This window comes from Lepisosteus platostomus, chromosome 6 (assembly GCF_059453375.1).
Source record: "Lepisosteus platostomus isolate fLepPlt1 chromosome 6, fLepPlt1.hap1, whole genome shotgun sequence".
NCBI lineage: Eukaryota > Metazoa > Chordata > Actinopteri > Semionotiformes > Lepisosteidae > Lepisosteus > Lepisosteus platostomus.
The window spans coordinates 52511767-52530499 of record NC_142616.1 but is presented as its reverse complement, the minus strand read 5'-3'; the positions used below and the strand labels follow the sequence as shown (position 1 = coordinate 52530499).

At 36.2% G+C, this 18733-nt stretch overlaps 1 protein-coding gene across 8 annotated transcripts in view; it reads left to right on the top strand.

Moving 5' to 3' along the window:
- Positions 1-7189: 7189 nt before the first annotated feature.
- Positions 7190-18733, top strand: part of foxp1b (forkhead box P1b) — a 194046-nt gene continuing 182502 nt past the window's right edge. For 2 of the 8 annotated variants that reach the window (XM_088636329.1, XM_088636327.1), the window contains exons 1-2: positions 7195-7713; positions 12484-12573. The gene's annotated coding sequence lies outside the window, so the exon portion shown is untranslated. Of the gene's footprint in view, positions 7714-12464; positions 12574-18733 lie in introns of all 8 variants that reach the window. The other 6 variants (XM_088636316.1, XM_088636319.1, XM_088636331.1 and 3 more) reach the window with 5 other exon arrangements.

The following is an 18733-nucleotide window of genomic DNA, read 5'->3' as shown; positions in this document are numbered from 1 at the left end:
TTTTAAGTGAAGACTACTTGTTACACAAAAACATGGAGTAAATCGATGTTTTAAGGCATTTTATACTGCTTAAAGAATTATTGGTTTTCCCTTTTTAACTTGTCTGAACTGCAATGCTTTCTGTATTTTAGCAGAAAGTATTTTTAAATTTACCACACTTAAAACCAATTTGATCATTTCTATTCTGAGAAGTACATTATATGCAGGCCTCTCTTTATTGAGAAAACATCTTCATGCAAAACTTAGTAGTAATCACTGGGGAAAATGTGTGAACTTATTTAGACTGCAAGAGGTTTTATTTTCAGGTTTTATACAACACAAAGGAATTTCAAGGGGCACGTAAGAAAAAAAGCTAATTAGCCACTCAACTAAAAAATATTTTTTTTTAAATAAAGTGCGGAAAATACATTTTCCAGCATTGCATTAATAGCAGCAATATTAGCATCAGTAAGTAAAAATCTGCTAAATCTCTTTTGGTTTAACAATATTGAGGATCCCTTAACAAGTCCTGGAAACAAGGCTGTAAGGAGAACACCACGCATATGAAGCCAGAAGATCTCGAGATGGAATATTTGGCTACAGAAGTGTTTGCTCAAATGTGAAGGATGTTGCCAAAGATGACTTAAGGGTAATGCTATGTACAGTTACATTATAGATGTATAACCACATTAAATGTTTTTTACTTCTCCAGACAGTGCTTTTTTTCCAGCATTGTGCATTCTCTTCTAGAGACCAAAGGGCACAGTACAGTTTATTTTACCTTGGAAATGGATGTACTCATTTCCCAATCCTCTCTGTAAATCATACGAGAGTAGAATGTAATGGGTGTGTGGGTTCAGTTTCCTTGAACACCTTTTCACTATTTAAAATATTTTAAGAAACATGGATTTTTGTCATGGATTAGTTTTTCTTGAGTAGTTAGAATTTCTCCCCCTTCTTATTGTATTCTGTGGATTTTGTTCATTAAAGAAATATAATATATATATAAATTAGGAAATATAAAGCTATATGTTTAAACATTTTGCTTTGTTAATCGTAATGTTTCATGAGGATTGAAGATTTTTGTTTTTATTTTTTTCCAGAAGCTCTTTACAAAATCTCAAGACACAAAGTAAAGCAGCATTGTTCTCATTTAAATTTAAAGGGGAAGTCATTTCTGGTTTTATTATTATTCTTTGTACGATTTGGATTATTATTTCTTTGTAAGAAGAGTGGTTCATTTGGATTTCATATTTTGGTGAGATTGTTTTGGAAAATAATTATGCTATTATATATTATTATATATAATAATTATGGATTCATATAACCCTATATTCTTTTTCTGTCATGTTTTTTTGTGAACGTAGATCACTCACACATACTGTAGAAGCAGGTATTTTAATTATCTTTGGTAATTTTGCAATTTTTTGTTCCAACATTTTAATGCCAAATTAAATGGGGTCAGATACTTTATTTGGTAAGCAAAAACTACTGTGTTAGAGGTTTGATACATAAAATTCATGATTATTGTCTGCAAGATTGCCTTTTTAATTTTAGCCCCCCCAGCTTCAGTTTTTTTAATTTGTCTCCACCCAGTGTCACTAATAGGAACTACACCCAGACATTCACTTTCACAGTGTTTTGTAGAAGCCCATTTCCAGTACCTTGGTTTTAATAAATGCTAGGTTTTGTGTGTGTGTGCTCTGTCCAGTGTGTAGGCTTGCCTCATGTCCTCTGATTCAAGGATAGCTGCTGGGTTGTCACAAACTTTACCAGGAGTAAGCACCTTTCTGATCATGGACATATAGCCTCAATTTCCTTTCGGGATCAATAAAGTCTTATCTATAAAGTTTTAATAAAATGAGCAAAATGTAGTATGTACATACAATGTTTTCTTTCTTGATGCTGCGTGTGAAAAAGCTTTTACATCAGCAGTAATATGGATAGAATTGCTATATATTTAAAATTGTACATTTCGCCTTTTAATTATTAGTGATATTAAATGTTGTTACTTTGTGGCTGTTAGATTTCTGCTGATTTAAAAAGGAAATACAAGACTTGTTTGTATTGCCATTTTTCATGCACTGTCTTAATTTCATAAGTGACCTTTACATTTTTTTTACAACTGAAAACTGTTCATTTTTACTGTAAATTAAATTCACTGAAGAACATTCAGTAATCTATTACCATTGTTCTTCCATATTTCAGTACGCCCTGAGCAGTAGTGGTACAATATAATTTGAAAGCTGTCCCTTTGGAAATTGAAAGTAGATTCTCTGCATTTGCTTAATTACCTAATTAACAGAGAGCTAATTACTTTGTTGTATGTGTGAATGTGTATAAAGAGGATGTTACATAACCGATAGCAATCCTCAATTAGTTTTCTTTTCTATAAAAGAAAGCCTACTTTATCAAAACCCATGGCCTAATCCTGGAGCATCTATAAAGTCATACCTACAGGATGTCAAAAATGATTCAGACAAAAAAAATATTTATGTTAGGCTCTCTTGGGCAGCCTAGTGTGATGCAAGCAAGGAGATAATTCAAATGGTTCTATTGAATTTTAATTTTGTATTTAATTGCTTTTAAAGGAATCATTATTCACATAGTTTATTATGATTTATCTTTCATATTTCCTGTAACATACAGGGAGTACTCTGTAACAGTCTCTAGTTTTTATTTCAACATACTTATAAAATATGCCCGATACAACATTTAAGCAAGACAGCATTTGCAAACTGAGGTGAGTTTATGAAGATACAGAGAAGTGCTCTTGTTTTCTTACTGTAATTTTGAACTTTCCGTAGTAGATTAATTCACTTTATTTAGTACTTTTCTTTCTAAATACCAACACACAGAATATTGCTTTTAATGCCATGCGGTAATTTTGTAAAATGTTTAGATTACTTCAGACTTCTTCGTCTTTTTATGTGCATTTATCTACATATCATTAAACACATTTTAAATGGGAAAGGAGCCATTTTAACTTCTGAAAATCCTATTTTTGGTACTGGTTCTGTTGCAAGGCAAAGATTCCTATTAATGTTGATTGGATTAACCAATGTTTTCAAATGCACACTGAACAGAAATAAACAGCACTGTAGGAAATATATTTGACTTTTTAAGTGATCCTGACTAATCAAGGTCAGAACTCCAAGTTCTATCATATTTAGGATATTTATGAAGTTAAAATGCTACTAATTTTGTGCTGGACATTTAACCATTGTCAAAATTCTGTTATGACACTTTGGCAAAGAAACTCTTTGTCTGCATATACTTTATGCATTTGTGTTGAAATATATGTTTAATCAAAGGCAATTAATAAGTAACAAGTCCTATAAGCTCCAGGATTGATTTGTTGCATATTTAGAGCCTCTCATGACACACATGAGACACACAAACAATATTAACATGCCAAATTAATGGAAAATATAACTGAAAGGTTCTCCTAAATGCAATGTTGGTCTTGGGTTTTTTATGCTTGTCCCTTTTGGTATAGTTGTTACTGTGAGATTTTTATATAAATCACAAGCGTCATTCCTACACTATTTTAGTGAAAAAAATATTTTTTGTTGTTGTTTTCCCAACTAGAGGGGCACTAAACTCCTTCATTGTTCATAGCTAACCATTTCAGGAAGCAGAACATGAGATATTTGGTTCTGAAGTGTGCAAGACTCACATTTGCTTTCTGGTTTGACTTTTCTTGTGAAACCTGCTTTAGAAAGGTTGAGTCTGTGTTGCACAGGCAGGTCTCAGGAGTGGCTGCGTGGGACATTTCTCTCTCAACATTTCATTGTTTCCTGGAAGTACAAAAATAAAGTGATTTCAAATTCATTGTAGGCAATCAAAACCCTTACCTGGGCTGTTCAGCTGCCATACTGCAAGTGGTTTACATGGTAATCTTCAAAGCTTTCCGATCAAGAGCAAAATTTGCTTTGCATTTTCTGAAAGTTAATGCAAAAGCTGAGAGTTGCAGATCTTGAAAGATACAATGGAGGCGTGGAAGGATAGAATTAAAATATATAACAATTTATTTTTTCATTTCCATATAGTTTGGGTATTTGAACTCTTTGAGGGTCGGAAAAAAGTAAGCAACTTTTTTTCTGTAATAAAAGGCATGGGACATTCCTTACATTTAAAGTCTTGGTTTTATATTTATCAATTATTACAAGGTACTTTATGTTGCAGTTTTTATATGTATTTTTATGGATATACAAATGGTTCTGTTAAAATCTCTAGTAATGCTATCTTTTTATAAATATTCAAACATTACAAAATGTTCCTGGCATGTCTGTATTACTTTAATTGTTAACTGGTAAATATCCACTGAAATATTGCGAGCTGAAATATATAATATATTCTGTAATTTTCAAAGCTGTTTGGACTGAAATAACTGAGCTCTCATCTTACCAGTGTCAAATAGGGACTGCTTGCTACCCACTGTAAAAGCAGCCATTTAGAACGTGGGCAGACAATGGTGGGACTTGCATTGCATTCCACGGTAAGTCTCAGCTCATCATTAATTATTTAATGAACGTTCAGCAGCAGGCTCAACTAATTCAAACTCAATTAAGTGAGAACAGCAGTACTTAGGTGGAAGTCCTGCCATGTACTATAGAAGAGTACAATACAGTACAACAGACAATAGTTTACATTCATACAGTGCTTTTTAAACAGGCATCACAGAACTTTACCGCGACAACTGAAGACATCAATGGCCTCAACACTGAGCACTGTTCTGTTGGAATTTACTCAGCTGACCCATCACATCGTACAGGGTTTTTGAAGGGGTTAATGACTGGTAGATGAATACAAGCCCAAAGAGCAGTGCACAAGATCCTTTCCATGATTTGATGGTTCGTTGTGGACACTGTCTCGAACAAATGGGAGAAGCTGGGGCAATGTTTGCACAAGTCCAGAAACACAGAAACATGCGAAAACACGCACCGGGCATTTGGCAGGAGGTGTAGAACATGCCGAGGCGTGCTGAGGCATCGGTGTGGTTCTTATGCAACTGAGATTGCAAACATGTGGGGCCTGGCTGGTGGTATTCACTTATGCTGTCTGCACTTCAGCATTATCCTTCACATTGAACGTTCATTAAATCTCAACACTGCCAGATTCAACTCCCGTTGTCAGTCTGCACATAGTCTTCAACTCCAAAGACAGAAGGTAATGTGATAATAACACCAATAAAAAAAAGTATTGATCTTGGATAATTTCTGCATCGGCATTAATCTTGAATGAGTTAGGGTTTTACTTCACTGCTTGCAGCAGCAGAACAATACCTTTGTTTATAGGGCCTGAAAACAACGCATTTGTTTATTTTAGTATAATTCTACCTAGATGAATGTAACAAGTTAAAATAATCATGCTTGTACTGAGAGTCAAGAAGTGTTACTTTGTAAATAGCAGGAAGGGAAAAGGGAGACTGTGACCAACACTCAGAAAGTAGGCCAGCAGAACTGTCTTATTGTATATTTAATGCAATAAACCTTCATACTTTTCCACATGAACAACAAGACGATGGAAAATTTAAGACACGGTCATTTTTAAAAGACATAACCATTATGCTTTTCTTGCTAGGACTGGATTTGATTTTGCAAGCAAAGTGATGGATAATTCCTTATTATGACAATCACTTCAAGGAATGGTGTTTCACTCAGTTATGTTTAGAAGATTTAATCAATGAAACACACACAGTGCCCTAACAAATCCAACATTTGACAGGTCAGAGCACTTTATTCCAGCAGAGGCGTAGGAGGAAACATTCATTGAAGGTTACAGCAAAATGATACCACAAATTACAACAAACCTTTTCATCTTCAGTTTGATTTGTACTTTTAGCTAACATTTGTGGGGATGGTCTATAATATTTCTGAAACTATTTAACTCGCCATTTGTTTAATACTAGAAGATAATAGTCAACCCTTGGTCATCCGTTGTTTCAATTCAAATAAAAGACCTATAGTAAAAATAATGTCCTATATTATGTATGTACATATATATAAAAAACATAATACATATTTTGAGTTGGAGGAGCGTAATGACTTTTGAATTTCTACGGCACAACATGTTTCCGCTTTTTAAGAAAAAAAATATTTTGCGCTGGAAACGGTAGAATACTAGACTGCAAAGTATTACCTCAGGTTACACTGCAATCGAAAGGTGGCGCTCTGTACCCTACAAATAGTATTGCAGAAAAGTTAAGAGGGAGACTTCGCTCTCGTTGATGTAGCCCCATAATAAATTTACCGTCTTTTAATAATTAAATGAACTGTGCTTTTCAGTCCTTGATCAAGGACAGTGAGACTCAAAAATATTTTAGTTGAGTTTTAGATTAATGTCGCTATCGACAAGCGCTAATCGGACTACTGAACCGACCCACAATCATTTTCTTCTAGGGGGAGAAATGAGTAATTTGTAATTAATGTTATAATGACTTCACACCTACGAAGTTTATTCTTCTGCCTTCGATGTAATGTGCCATAACAGTGGATGCTGTAAGGAGTACGACCAATTTATCCATATGTTCATCATGTTTCATATTTCAAACATGGGTAGAGACTACATTTTAATCTGCACAATATTGAATGGGGAAAAGCAAGTAACCCAATTTGCATAAGAAACTGCTGAATTGAACATTGCTACGCCGAATGCTACTCATTCCTGAATACACAACTTAATATTCTTAAATTGTTCTCGGATTCATACCTATGCATTATGAGTAATATTTAAAAAAAATACTAAATGATATATCAATTATTGTTGGCTAAAGAGATTAAACCGTAACATGTATCAAATAGTTCACCTTGCTTAAGAAACCGCCTACATCATTTCAACACCAAAAAAAAAGCCGGACTATTTATAGGGAAGTTGCATACTTTCCTATTCTTGCCGAGTTACAGAAATTAAATAAACATCCTCTTAACCCCCGCATTTTTCATGGCGGACCCCTCTGAAACATCATGAATAGTTTCCTGAAGATGGTGTTAAAATAATGCCATGTATCTCTCCACCAGTCTCGAATAACACCCAGAATTGGCACTGTTTTCTACTTCCTTGCACATGGGTCTGTCCTTCTAGTGAACTTTCACCTCCCGAACTTGCCTCCTTTCATTGGACAAAGTGCAGGGAAAAAAAAGAAAAGAAAGCTGCTTTTTGCTTCAATTGTAATTAGCTTTTAGGCACTTTCACTTTTTTTAACAATCGCTTTTCACTAATGTCTCCCACCACCTCCCCTTTTTTTACTTCCATAAACGCATTTATGTTCACGACTCGACTTTAAAGCATGTTGTCATTTTAATTGGAACTGAGTCCCCGTCATTTTTTTTCTTTTCTAGATTTTCAATGAAGATCTGCAATGAATGTTGTTTACCCAGCAGGTGGATATGACGTCAGGGACTTGGAACATCAAAAAATAACAACATCCAAATCCGCGATTCCCCTTTTCTTTCAAGGCGCATTAAAATGTAATATCATCACAAGGAGCTGGGCTTCAGATTCGAGGCAGATCGCGGTGTGAAACTCTGGATTCTTGCTCGGAAACAGTGCTTTCCGTGAGCCATACAGAGATTGCTTGTTGCAGCTAAAGTTAGTCCCCCAAGCGGAGTAATATTGTTATTTACTGTGTGGTTGTTGCATGCTTTCTTGGTACACAAGATCGCATGTGTAGTTGATTGTTACAAGCCCAGCAAATTATCTTCTGCGTTGATCAACCATTTTTCATACTCGGTAAGTTGGCAAATTATTTTCTTCTGTTACTCTCGTTTGTAAGAACACAGAGCCGGCTTCCCCTCTCGCATGCTCGTTTAGTTTGCCTGTTTTTCGCTTTGCCCCCTTGTTGTTGTTATTGTTTTTGATGGCGAAACAAACAAACAAACAACACCAAAACAAATTTGCATGAGAGCGGACTGACTACTTGTCTGTCTCTCTTTGTTGCAGGGGTTCAGGGGCGATGTTTTTCTTGAGCGTGACAATGGTAGCGCTGCTATCGATACGGTAGCTCCTACTTTTTTGGGGGGAAGTTACCAAGTTGATCTTATTTTTTCTCCTTCCTTTGGGCACTGAAAGCGAAGTTAATGTTCACAAACAGTGTCATCTAGGCATGTAGGGAGTGAAATGAACTTTTAATAATAAACGTGTATGGGTTGCACGCAGAACCGTAACTTCCTAACTTTAGAAGTACACACTGGACAGAGCTGGGTAGGGTGGTGGGTGCTGTGATTTGCTTTTGGGCTACAAGTACAGAAGTTCGTCTAATTCCCCACGTGTTAACTTTTAAAACCGCAGACATCGCTAATGCTTCTGTATTGCATTCATCAGAGTAGGGTGTTATAACTTTTTTAAGCCATGAGCGTGAGTGTTTCAATACACGAACATTTGTCAACATGGTGCGATTAGAAGTGGAGAATGCCTTTAATAGTCGGATAGGGGTATATCTGGTAAAAGCGCGTAGTCTGGATATGCATGCTGTCCTAAACAATTCGGTATTGGTCGCATTTCATCATCTATTTAATTGTACTTTTAAAACGATCACCACTATTTAATTCATCTTCGCATTTCTTAAGTTCGGAGAAAAATACTATGAACTGAATGTTGAGTTTTCGCTCAGGTTTTCGTAAATTTACGCTTTCGACCGAGTTGTTTTCAGATCAGAAAGTTAGTAATGTTCTTTGATAGATTAACTATGAAGTTTTATGAAAGGGCAGCATTATGCATTTACTTATTACACATTTAATGCAGTAATAAAAACGCATTCATATGCTAAACATTATACTTAAGTGCATCAAATACATGTATTCAGTTTAGGGATTTAGTGAATGTTAGCTCTCTATAATGAATCAGCCCATTCGTATTTATATATTGCTTGAGAGGAAGTTTCTCAGTGTTCATGAGCATATAGAGAAGAAACAAACGTGTAGTGTTTTTTTTGGGGAGGGGGGGGGGATTCTTGCTTTGTGTAGTTGTCTCATGCTTATTTACAGTAAAATGTTATTTTGATCGCTTGTTTTTTTGCAGTTGGGGATAACATCTTTTAACCAACATCAGGGAAAATATAACTGAACTGCCTCACCTTGAAGATTTTTTGGGGAAAAGTTCTTCGCATTCGGAAATGTTTTGACAATGGCTAATGGCGCACATTTTACACTGTTAAAACATACTATTGTACGTAAGACGTTTAAATAAAGGCCCTTTGCTTTACAATACATTACTTTATAGGAAATATGGCTCTGATAGTTAAAGTGTTTTACAGTGTTTAATTGTACATATTGCATGATATCTCCTGTTTTAAAGCTTGTGGTATATACTTGTCTAACAGGTTTGGAACGTATTAGAAAATAAAAATCTCATTTCTGTACATGTACTAGTCTGTCAGCGGTACAGTACGAATTCTCACGCAGTATCATTTGCAGGAAGAACATGAAGTTTTTGAAACACAATACTTTCTTACATGAACGTGGATATTCATACCAGTTTAAGCAGAATATGTATTAAGGGGCTGAAGACCTGTTTTGGCGTTGATACTGTTTTTAAAAGCAAACCTTCAGTCGGAAACAATGCTATAATTCAATCGGACAGAACTGTGAGGCAACAGGAGTTTTGATTTTTCATTCTTCTTAGGTAGAACATTTTCATGTATGCTAGGACTTTATTTTATTTTTTTACCTTTGAATATTACGTTCGCCCTTTAAAAATCCTTAGAGGGAAGTTCAGACATTTTAGACAAAACAATAAAAAAATATTCAGAATACTTATTCTTGCTATTTGGCCAACGTGATGTACTTTTCCAGATTAATCAGACTAAGTGTAAGGCAGAAACAGTGTTAAGAAATTACAACCTTAAAATTTCCAAGAACAGATAGAAGAAGATTTTAACAGTGTTGTGTATTTTTTAAAAAGATGTAAGTTTAAACATTGTTTCTAATAATTGTCAAGTATAGAGAATTGTATATTATTTCTTGTATGCAAATATTTACTAGTGTTACCTCAAGGAAATGCCAAAATACACAACACAATGTATCAGGTTTAAGAAATGCAAAACAAACAACAACAAAAAACCCCAAATGCACACAGAAAACCTAAAAAAAATCTAAGAGAAAAAAATCCCTACCAAATACTCCTTGCCTAGCAGAACCTGGTTTAAACCTTATTGAAAAAGCAGGCAACTGCGGCTTTAACATCTTGCATTGGCAGAATTCCTTTTTCCTTGGTCTTTGGATTAGTCATTGTCTGAGAAAAAACACTTTTTGTAGGAGAAGTAAAGTAAACAGCCTCCAACAAGCGAACCTTGACAACCCAGATTAAGGAAAACACTGGAGATCAAACAAGACTGCTGCTGGGCTGTTGTCAGGAGCTGCCTCTCTGAAAGCTCCAGACTATTTGAACAGGCAGTAGGGTTTGTGTGCTCACTTATGCAGAAATGGACCTTCGCAAATGCTGACCCATGTTTAAAAGCCAGGGTGAACTTTCTTTAAAACTTTACAGCTCTTGTATTTAACACAACCAGTGCTGCACTATCACCTTTCAGTGCGGATTCCTGAACATGAAACACATTTGACAGGAGACCGAAGAACAAATACACTGTGCTCTTGTCTGTGAACATGCATTCCGGCAACTAGGACTGTTTTCTGTTCATACAGGAGCTCAGTTCTGCTTTTTGTGTGTGTGCAGAATAGCTTCAGGCTCAGTACTGACTGGATATTGTAATGTAATGGCCATCTTGGATTTCTGTTTCTGCAGGGTGAAAAAAAGACTAATGTAGGCATTTTTGATGTCCTTTATATTTTATTTTGCTCGTTCTTAACTTAATGAAATTTTACTTTCTGTCAAGAGTGTGCACTCAATAGTAACGTTAAGAGCGTTATTGACAGCTCCAGTGCATTTGTAGCACCGATCATTTGTGATCATCCTTACTGAAGTCTGCCTTCATGAAACGTGTTGAAATATGCAATGTATTGACAATTTTACCGTGTTTATGTTTCTGAAAAGTATTTTTTTAATTCTGGATTATGTATTTTGATTTGTTCATCCAAATCAATAAGGTAAAAATAAAGCTTGACATGAGCAGCAACTTTCCATGCTTCACGTTGTTGTTTATTTAATAGCTGGCTTTGGTCAGGAATTACGATGTGTATTTATTCACTTTCCTTGCACAATTGACTAGGTAAGAGAGAACCTAGGTCTGTCTTGCTTTATTGACTGTGGACCCGAAGGTCAAGGAAACTTTAATTTAAAAGAAAAAATCTCTGTGATTGAATTTCTAAAAACTAAAAATAGCCAGGTACTTTCTCTGAGGGTCATAATGTTTACTAAACACAGTAGTGTGGGTCATACTCCAAGGCAAGTGATCCTTGCTGTGGAAGTAGAGACCAAAAGGCTTAGGCTTACTAAATCTTTTGTTACACAGTGACTGAAGTGCTGAATTCATAGCCTATGATGCCGAGGAAGGCTAAGAAGTTCTCTTGTTTCGGATCGCATAACTGGCACAGTCCTTTTCTGTATTTTTCAGCCTCCTTTTGAGTATATCTGTTTTGTTTCAGTGGACAGAGGTTGATTCTATTGCTGATCCTGCAAAGGTTTCTGCAAATGAGACATCTTACATGATACTCCATGGCAGAGTTATTGTATGGTGACTCTACAATTCTGACAGCTAAATGAAGGTTAATGTTACTGGTATCCAAGCATAGGAGATGTTTCTAACCTAGTTTGTAAGGGTTCACGCACTATGCCTGTTTATAGTATGTTGTTCAGAGGTTTGATCTCTGGGCTGGGCTGTTTTCCCAACAATTATTTACTTCATAATAACAAGCAAGAAGATCTAGCTTTTGTTGCTAGACATGATAGTGAAGCAGGTTATTTAGCAAGTTTAAAGTGTTTTCATAATAGAGTGCTGCTTTTCACACCTGTTATTTCTGTTTTCTCACATATATGCAGAATATACATTTGTTCTTCTAGCTTCAATATCTTTTTTTAAATGCATATAATTTAGCAATTTGCAGACACAGCTTTTTTTTGCGTCAGTGATATTTCAAGAGTGAGTTATGTGACATTCCCGTGATATTTCAGAAAACAAGTTCTGCATCATATTGGTGTGCTGTGTTTGTGTGGGGGCTAGGGTGAATATGTTTCTAGGAGTGAAAGGTCTGGTAACTCTTGAGGTAGCTAGGGGATCTACTTTTCTTCTGATTTACTGCTAATCCCCACGCAAACTGTATGATATGCACCTCGGTTTGTTATAAAGTTATCACAGCTATCCCCCCCCAGAGGAGAAAACATTTAAATTCTTTGCTCAGATATCCTTGAAGCACCTTTAAAACCAGTGTGGATTTAAAAAAAAAAAAACTGCTGTTGTGTTTCTTTTTCTTCTTGACCCTCTTGTCATTGTGATGAGATTTTTTTTATTAGAATTTTTGAGTTGGAAGCCTTTAACGGCCAAAGTAAAGGCTAGCATTTCTTTATTTTTATTTCACCTTCCTTAACAGCTGTTCTCTCTGTATGCAGCATACTGACCTGCTGTGCTCCTCATGAACTGGAGCCAAGCCTTCAAACCTGAGGGACAGCACAATTGTTCAGACTAGGAAAGAGCTTCAGGTAAGAATGATACTGATTTCATATCACCGTGGTGCCTGCAAATCACAACACACATGCTTATGATAGTCATTAGCCAAAGCCATAAATCATCATTTGATAAAAAAAAATAGTCTGAGCACTTTGATATTATTACCCCTCACCCTCTAATGCTAAAAATGACAACGAATGGTTAAGGAAAACTCTTCATTGGATGGCTAAAGAGCGTTTATTTATCACAGAGGTGGAAGATGATGTCGTTTGGCAGGTAGAAGAGTTTAATTTTGGAACTGCCAGCCGTGAATTTGTGTTATAAAAATAGTTTGAAATATTTTTTAACCCACCTCCAACCATGACTACAGTTTTCTTATTGTGCTTTTGTGAAGCTTCCTTTGTGCTTTTGAGATGCTGTGATATAATTATCTGCTTATGGCAGAGTTCTTCACTAGGAACGATTCTAAGTGTTCTTATTAATTGATGTCAGTCTGCAAATTAGCGGGGTTTACTGGTGCTGGATCATTAATGAAGCACAAAGACACTTGGGTGTGCCTCAGTTTCTTTTACATCGGAACATTAAAACCATTGTTCTTTCCACATAGCACTTTCCACATACGTAGCTCTGTATACCAAATGGCTGTTCACACTAAAATATAGGATATAGGTTTTTAATGATATTGTATGCTTATTTCTACATTTTTTTAATGTGGCTTTTAATTTTGGTGCTGTAGCTTTCAGAAAATGTTTTTTTCTCAACCAAAATTGTTTATGTATATGGAAGTTAAAAATAGCTGTTCAAAGAGATGAAGTCTTAATGGCCTTTAAAAAGTAGTGAAAAGGTGTGTAGTTGCTGAAGGTTGCAGTATTCATATCTTAATGCAATTACAGTCACATCTGCATCATGCTGATGCCTTGAAAATGAGAGAGTAAGGGACTCTTTGTGTGTGGGAGGTTTTGAACACTCTGGGTCAGACGCACTGAAGGAGTGAAATCTGTTTCACAATTAGAATTAATCTACTCATAAGGAAAATACACGCATTTGTGCACATCCTCGTGTTCTCTTATATTCAAACAACATTTAATTGTTTTTCCTTTCAAGCCAAAATTTCTTTTTTTTTAAACTTATACTAATTGTATCAAGCTACGTAAGGAATATGAAGGTGACATTTTTTTATCTGTGCTCTTTTTCTAAAGGAAAACCTAACGTCATTTTGTTGTCTACCGTCAAATAAGCATTTCAGTTAAGTGGGGTGGTTTTCAAGGTGCGTTACAAGAGGCTGTAAGTCTTGTTGGATACTTTATTCATGAAGTGAAGTGCAGATTACAGTGAAATATGAACACCTTGATTAAGTCCTGTTGCCATAACAAAAACTATGACAGTTTTGTGGTGAAGCTACAGGCTGTCCAGGGCTGGGCTGGTAAAGTTGTGGTTAAAGCTCTCTGAACCAAAAAAGCAGAGTTATTCCTCTGCATAAGGATCATCTTCCTGATTTTGCCTACAGACTGTGGAAACTCACTGATTGGATTAGATGAAGATTAGATGATAAAATGCAGAGTTGTTACAGATCCTTTATTACCAGCTATGTGGCTGGCAGCTGGCTGCGTTTCAGACCCAGGGATCAGTTTTTCCTGATCCAACTTCAGTTTCCCCAGGAGACAAAATTAGAAGTCTTAAGGGTGAAAATAAGGGATTTCCGAAGACCCCGACGATCTGCAGGAGCGCGGTGGTATATTGTAAACGGGAAGCACAGTTAAAAAGAAAATAGCGATCCACTGTTTGAACTGCAAAAAGAGCTATCATTAACAAAGGGGCGTTTAAACAGTAATGCTTACCATAAAAAGCCTTTCTAGACTAACAACTAAAACAACAATGAAAGACTATTTTCAGTCATTTAAAGTAGTTGTAGGATTTGTCTCCCTGAGCAAACATGTTTTATATTTTGATTTGGAGAGCTTGGTAGAGTAAGGATCTCGGATACATCTTGTAATTGTGTTGAGGTATAAATACTGATTATGCTGTCAACGATTCTGAGTTGAATCTGACAACAGGGATGGGAAACGGATAAGGGTCAGCTGATGGCGGCAGACTTGAGCACTGGATAACAGGCCATGTCCACACTAAAACGCTGTTCTCAATAATAAAGAAAAAACTGCAATAATTTAAAAGAAGTTATGTGTAAACCGTAGAAAGTAAAAACATTTTCTACTAGTGTAGGGCTGTGCACTGCACTGGCAAAGTGATTTAAAAACATATTCAAGTGAAAGTATATCTGTAGTGTGGGGGAACATCAATACAGTACCACAATGGGCCAAATGAATATTAAGTCCTGTAAAGAATGTGGTGGTATTTGAGGATCCACAAAGAAATGCACATCAGTATTAAGTGTCAAGAGTCTGCCCAGACCACACAACTTTTGTAGATGGATTTAAGTCTGGAGTCCCTGTTCTGCGGTATGGTATTAGATGTATGGTAGTGTATACGTTAACAGTATTGAATTTTTTTATGTAGCAGCTAGAATAGTTTAAATGAATAGTATGGACAGAGCCTTTTCCTGGTATGTAGGCATAAAGTTAAGAACTGTGACATTGTGAATGAACTATAGATTTATTACAGCTGAAAAACAAAGACTGATCAGTTAAATGGTCCTTGTTTTTCACAGCATGATAAGTGGATTATAAATGAGGCCAGCTTTGGGTGCCAATGACTTAAAGGTTTCTCGGAAGAGTACATTAACAAGGTGCTGACAGTCCTAATTATAGATGTAGTGAGAGAGCGATACGATTTTCCTCCCGTGATCGATAGTGTTCTCAAATGGCACTTTCCCTCAATAAAGACTCCCTAGCCTGTGACCATGTGGCCTGCAGCCTGCAAGGGTGGCCCTCTTGTCCTATATTCCCCCTGCCGCATTTGTTGGAGCGCTTGTTTTTATTATTGTAATTACTCACCTATCTGCAGCAACAAATGAAGTGAGTTAAAAATCTTCTGCTTTGCCATATGTTGCTGTCTGTATATTCAGCTGGCACTGGAAGCCCTTACACCTGTACTTCCCAGCTGTCCAGTTTAGTACGTGGTGACCCCCTAGAAAGAGCTTTGTCCTGGACAGTTTTCCCAGACCAGTCCTTACTAACTGCCCACTGATCCAAAGTGTTCTCTTTCATTTTAAAATGCCGTTGAATTTATTGTTCTGGAAGGAACTTGCCTAGAGGACTGTCACTGAAGCAGCAGGAGTTTGAGTTTTGAGAGTCACAGGTTACATGTCAAAGAAAGTGGGGTCAATTTGTGGGTGCTATCTATCACTAGGTTGATATCTATCTGTGTGGAGTTTGTATGTTCTCCTCACGCTCTAATGGGTTTCCTCTGGGTGCTCCGGTTTCCTCCCACAGTCCAAAAACATACTGGTTGGTGAATTGGCTTCTGGGAAGATTGACTGTGGTGTGAGTGTATGAATCCTGTGATAGATTGGCGTCCTGTCCAGGGTGTACCCTGCCTTGTGCCTGTTGCTTGCCAGGATAGGCTCCAGCTCCTCTGCAACCCTGAACTGGAAGATGCAGGTAAAAAATAGATGATGGATATTCTGATTATTCATTGTTTATTCTTTTTGTGTGATATCACCTATAGTAATGATATCAATAGTAATGAAAAAGCTGTATTTTGAAGCAGCCTTTTTTACTTTTGTTTTTTTAATAGTTTGTTACAAGGTTGCTTTTAGCAACATCATCATGCATTAATAGCCATAACAATACCCCTACCAATACATTAGTCCTCATAAAAACAGTTTTAAACTCCTTCTTCCTGTAAAAGAGCTTTGTTTATTGAGTCTATACCGTTACTGCAGTCTGAGAACTGAGGTTCTTTGTCATAGTCTGCAAACAGTTTTCAGACCAGCAATTTCTTACTGCACATTAAGCCTTTCAGAGAATCACTATTACTTTGCACTTGTCCCAGTATGATTCATTTTTGACTTGAAATTGTAACCAGTGTCACACATGAAAGTAACTTTTTTCTTGTGTATTATGAGTCACTTTAGCAAATAGTGATTTCACTTCAATATACCATTTTAAATAGAAAATGTGCACATGCCTTACAATAAAATGTGAGTAAGAGTTTTTGTTACCTACAGTAATGTGATTGACTTAAAGCTTGACTTGTCTTCTTTGCTAGAACGTATGTATAATTTTAACCGTATGTTAATAACTGATGGATGAGGTGTGTGATTGGTAATCATTCCAGTGATGTCAACAGCTGCAGGGAGTTGTAGGAGTGCAAAGTTTCAAAGCTTGTGAAATGTACTGTGTGAAGTATTCCAAATGATTTTGGAGTAGTATGGCGCAGTGGTTGGTAGTACTGTCTAGCAGCACTGGGGCCCTGTGTTCAGTTTCAGACCTGAGGCGCTATCTGAGTGGAGTGGAGCTTGTGGAGTTTATATATTCCCCTTGTGTTTGTGTGGGTTTCCTTCGGGTGTTCCCGTTTCCTCCCACAGTCCAAAAACATACTAGTAGGGAAATTGGCTTCTGGGAAAACTGTCCGTTTGCCTTTACTATGTCCTCCTAATTGTCCCCTATGTATGATTGTCTTGCACCTGCCCTGTGATGGACTGGCACCCCGTCCAGGGTGTACCCTGCCTTGTGCTTGTTGCTTGCCGGCTAGGCTTCGGCTTCCCAAGACACCGTACGGTATAAAGCGGTTTGGCAAATGACATGACATTACATAGTTTCATAGAAGATTGTCCTGTAGATGGTCATATGATTGGTTTTTTAAAACCAATTTATTTCCTTGGGCTAAGAAGTTTCTTGTTTATTGTTGTTGTTTTAAGTATAATACAATTTGTGTCTCTGTTTTTAAATTTTGTTTACTTAGTTTTTCTTTTGGAAAATTGCCTTGACACAAAGCTTAAGATGACATAACCTCTTTTCATCAACTAAATTCTTGCAAAAAAAATGAGTTGCTTTGATCATATTTCTGTACAGCGCTTAGCAGTGTGTCTCTCTATGTGATACACTGTTAGAATACAAAAGATGTGGGCTTAGGAGGAGTATGGCACTTTGAAACACGTATTGGATATGTGGGACTGATGCAAATGGATGACAGGTTACTAAGTAGAACTAGTTTAATTTGTAGAGGAGATTTTTGTCATCATCCAGCAGATGACATCTGATTCTTTGTTTAGAATTTGTATGAAGAGAAATTTTCAAGACTAAAATGATAAGTAAATTATCTGAGAAGTCAATTAATTAGACAATATGATTATTTCAATATGTACTCTTAATAGGACATGCTATTAATAGGAATGCATACTGTATTACTACTGCATACTGTTCATTTCAGTATTCAATGTGAGATTTAATTCAAAAGCCTCAAAGAAGTTAGAACTGCTTTTCAAAAATGGGTTGTTACTAATGGGCTTATTGTTTCTTATTTAACGTATTATAATAGGGAAACAGTGATCCTGCTCATTTTGCTGCCTTTTGTTAAGCACATAATAAAGGGGGAAACTATGTGAAAGTACATTTAAATCTGAGGACAGGAAAGCACCTCTTTACACAAAGGATTGCAGGAGTGTGGAACAGGCTACCCAACCATGTTTTTGAAACCGAAACCCTGGCTTCTTTTAAGAAATGGCTGGTTGAGATCCTTTGTACAAGAATCTGTAACCTACAAAATTTGCAATCTTTCATATGTCCTTATTAAAAATGAGGGTCTAGTCTAGAGGTTATTTCTTCAAGTCTGTAGCCTTTTTCAAAAGAGCAGAGCGGTATGATTGCACACGCACCAATTCCCAGATTATACCGTAAGTGATAAAAAATAAAATAGTTTAAATAAAGCAAACATTTTGTTGAAGGGCTCAAAAGGAGGCTGTGAGAGATAAAACCCTCACTATATACCTTGTGGTATGTCAAGACTGATATTATATTTGTAATGAGGTTGAATCTCTTAAATGTTTATTATGATTGCAGGTTGCTTAATTCCATGGACAAGAAGTATAATAAATCTCAAATATATCTCCTTCATTCACCGTTTTTTCTTCATTAAGAAGAGTTAAGAAGCAGTTAAAACATTTTGTGTTGTTTAGCTGGTGATTTTTTTAAGATTTCTTATTTAGCTGGAAAAACTGAATGCAAAATATCTAAAATAGGAATCGCAGAAGGTTCACAAGTATAAGCATTTGTATTGTGTGTGAGTCACATA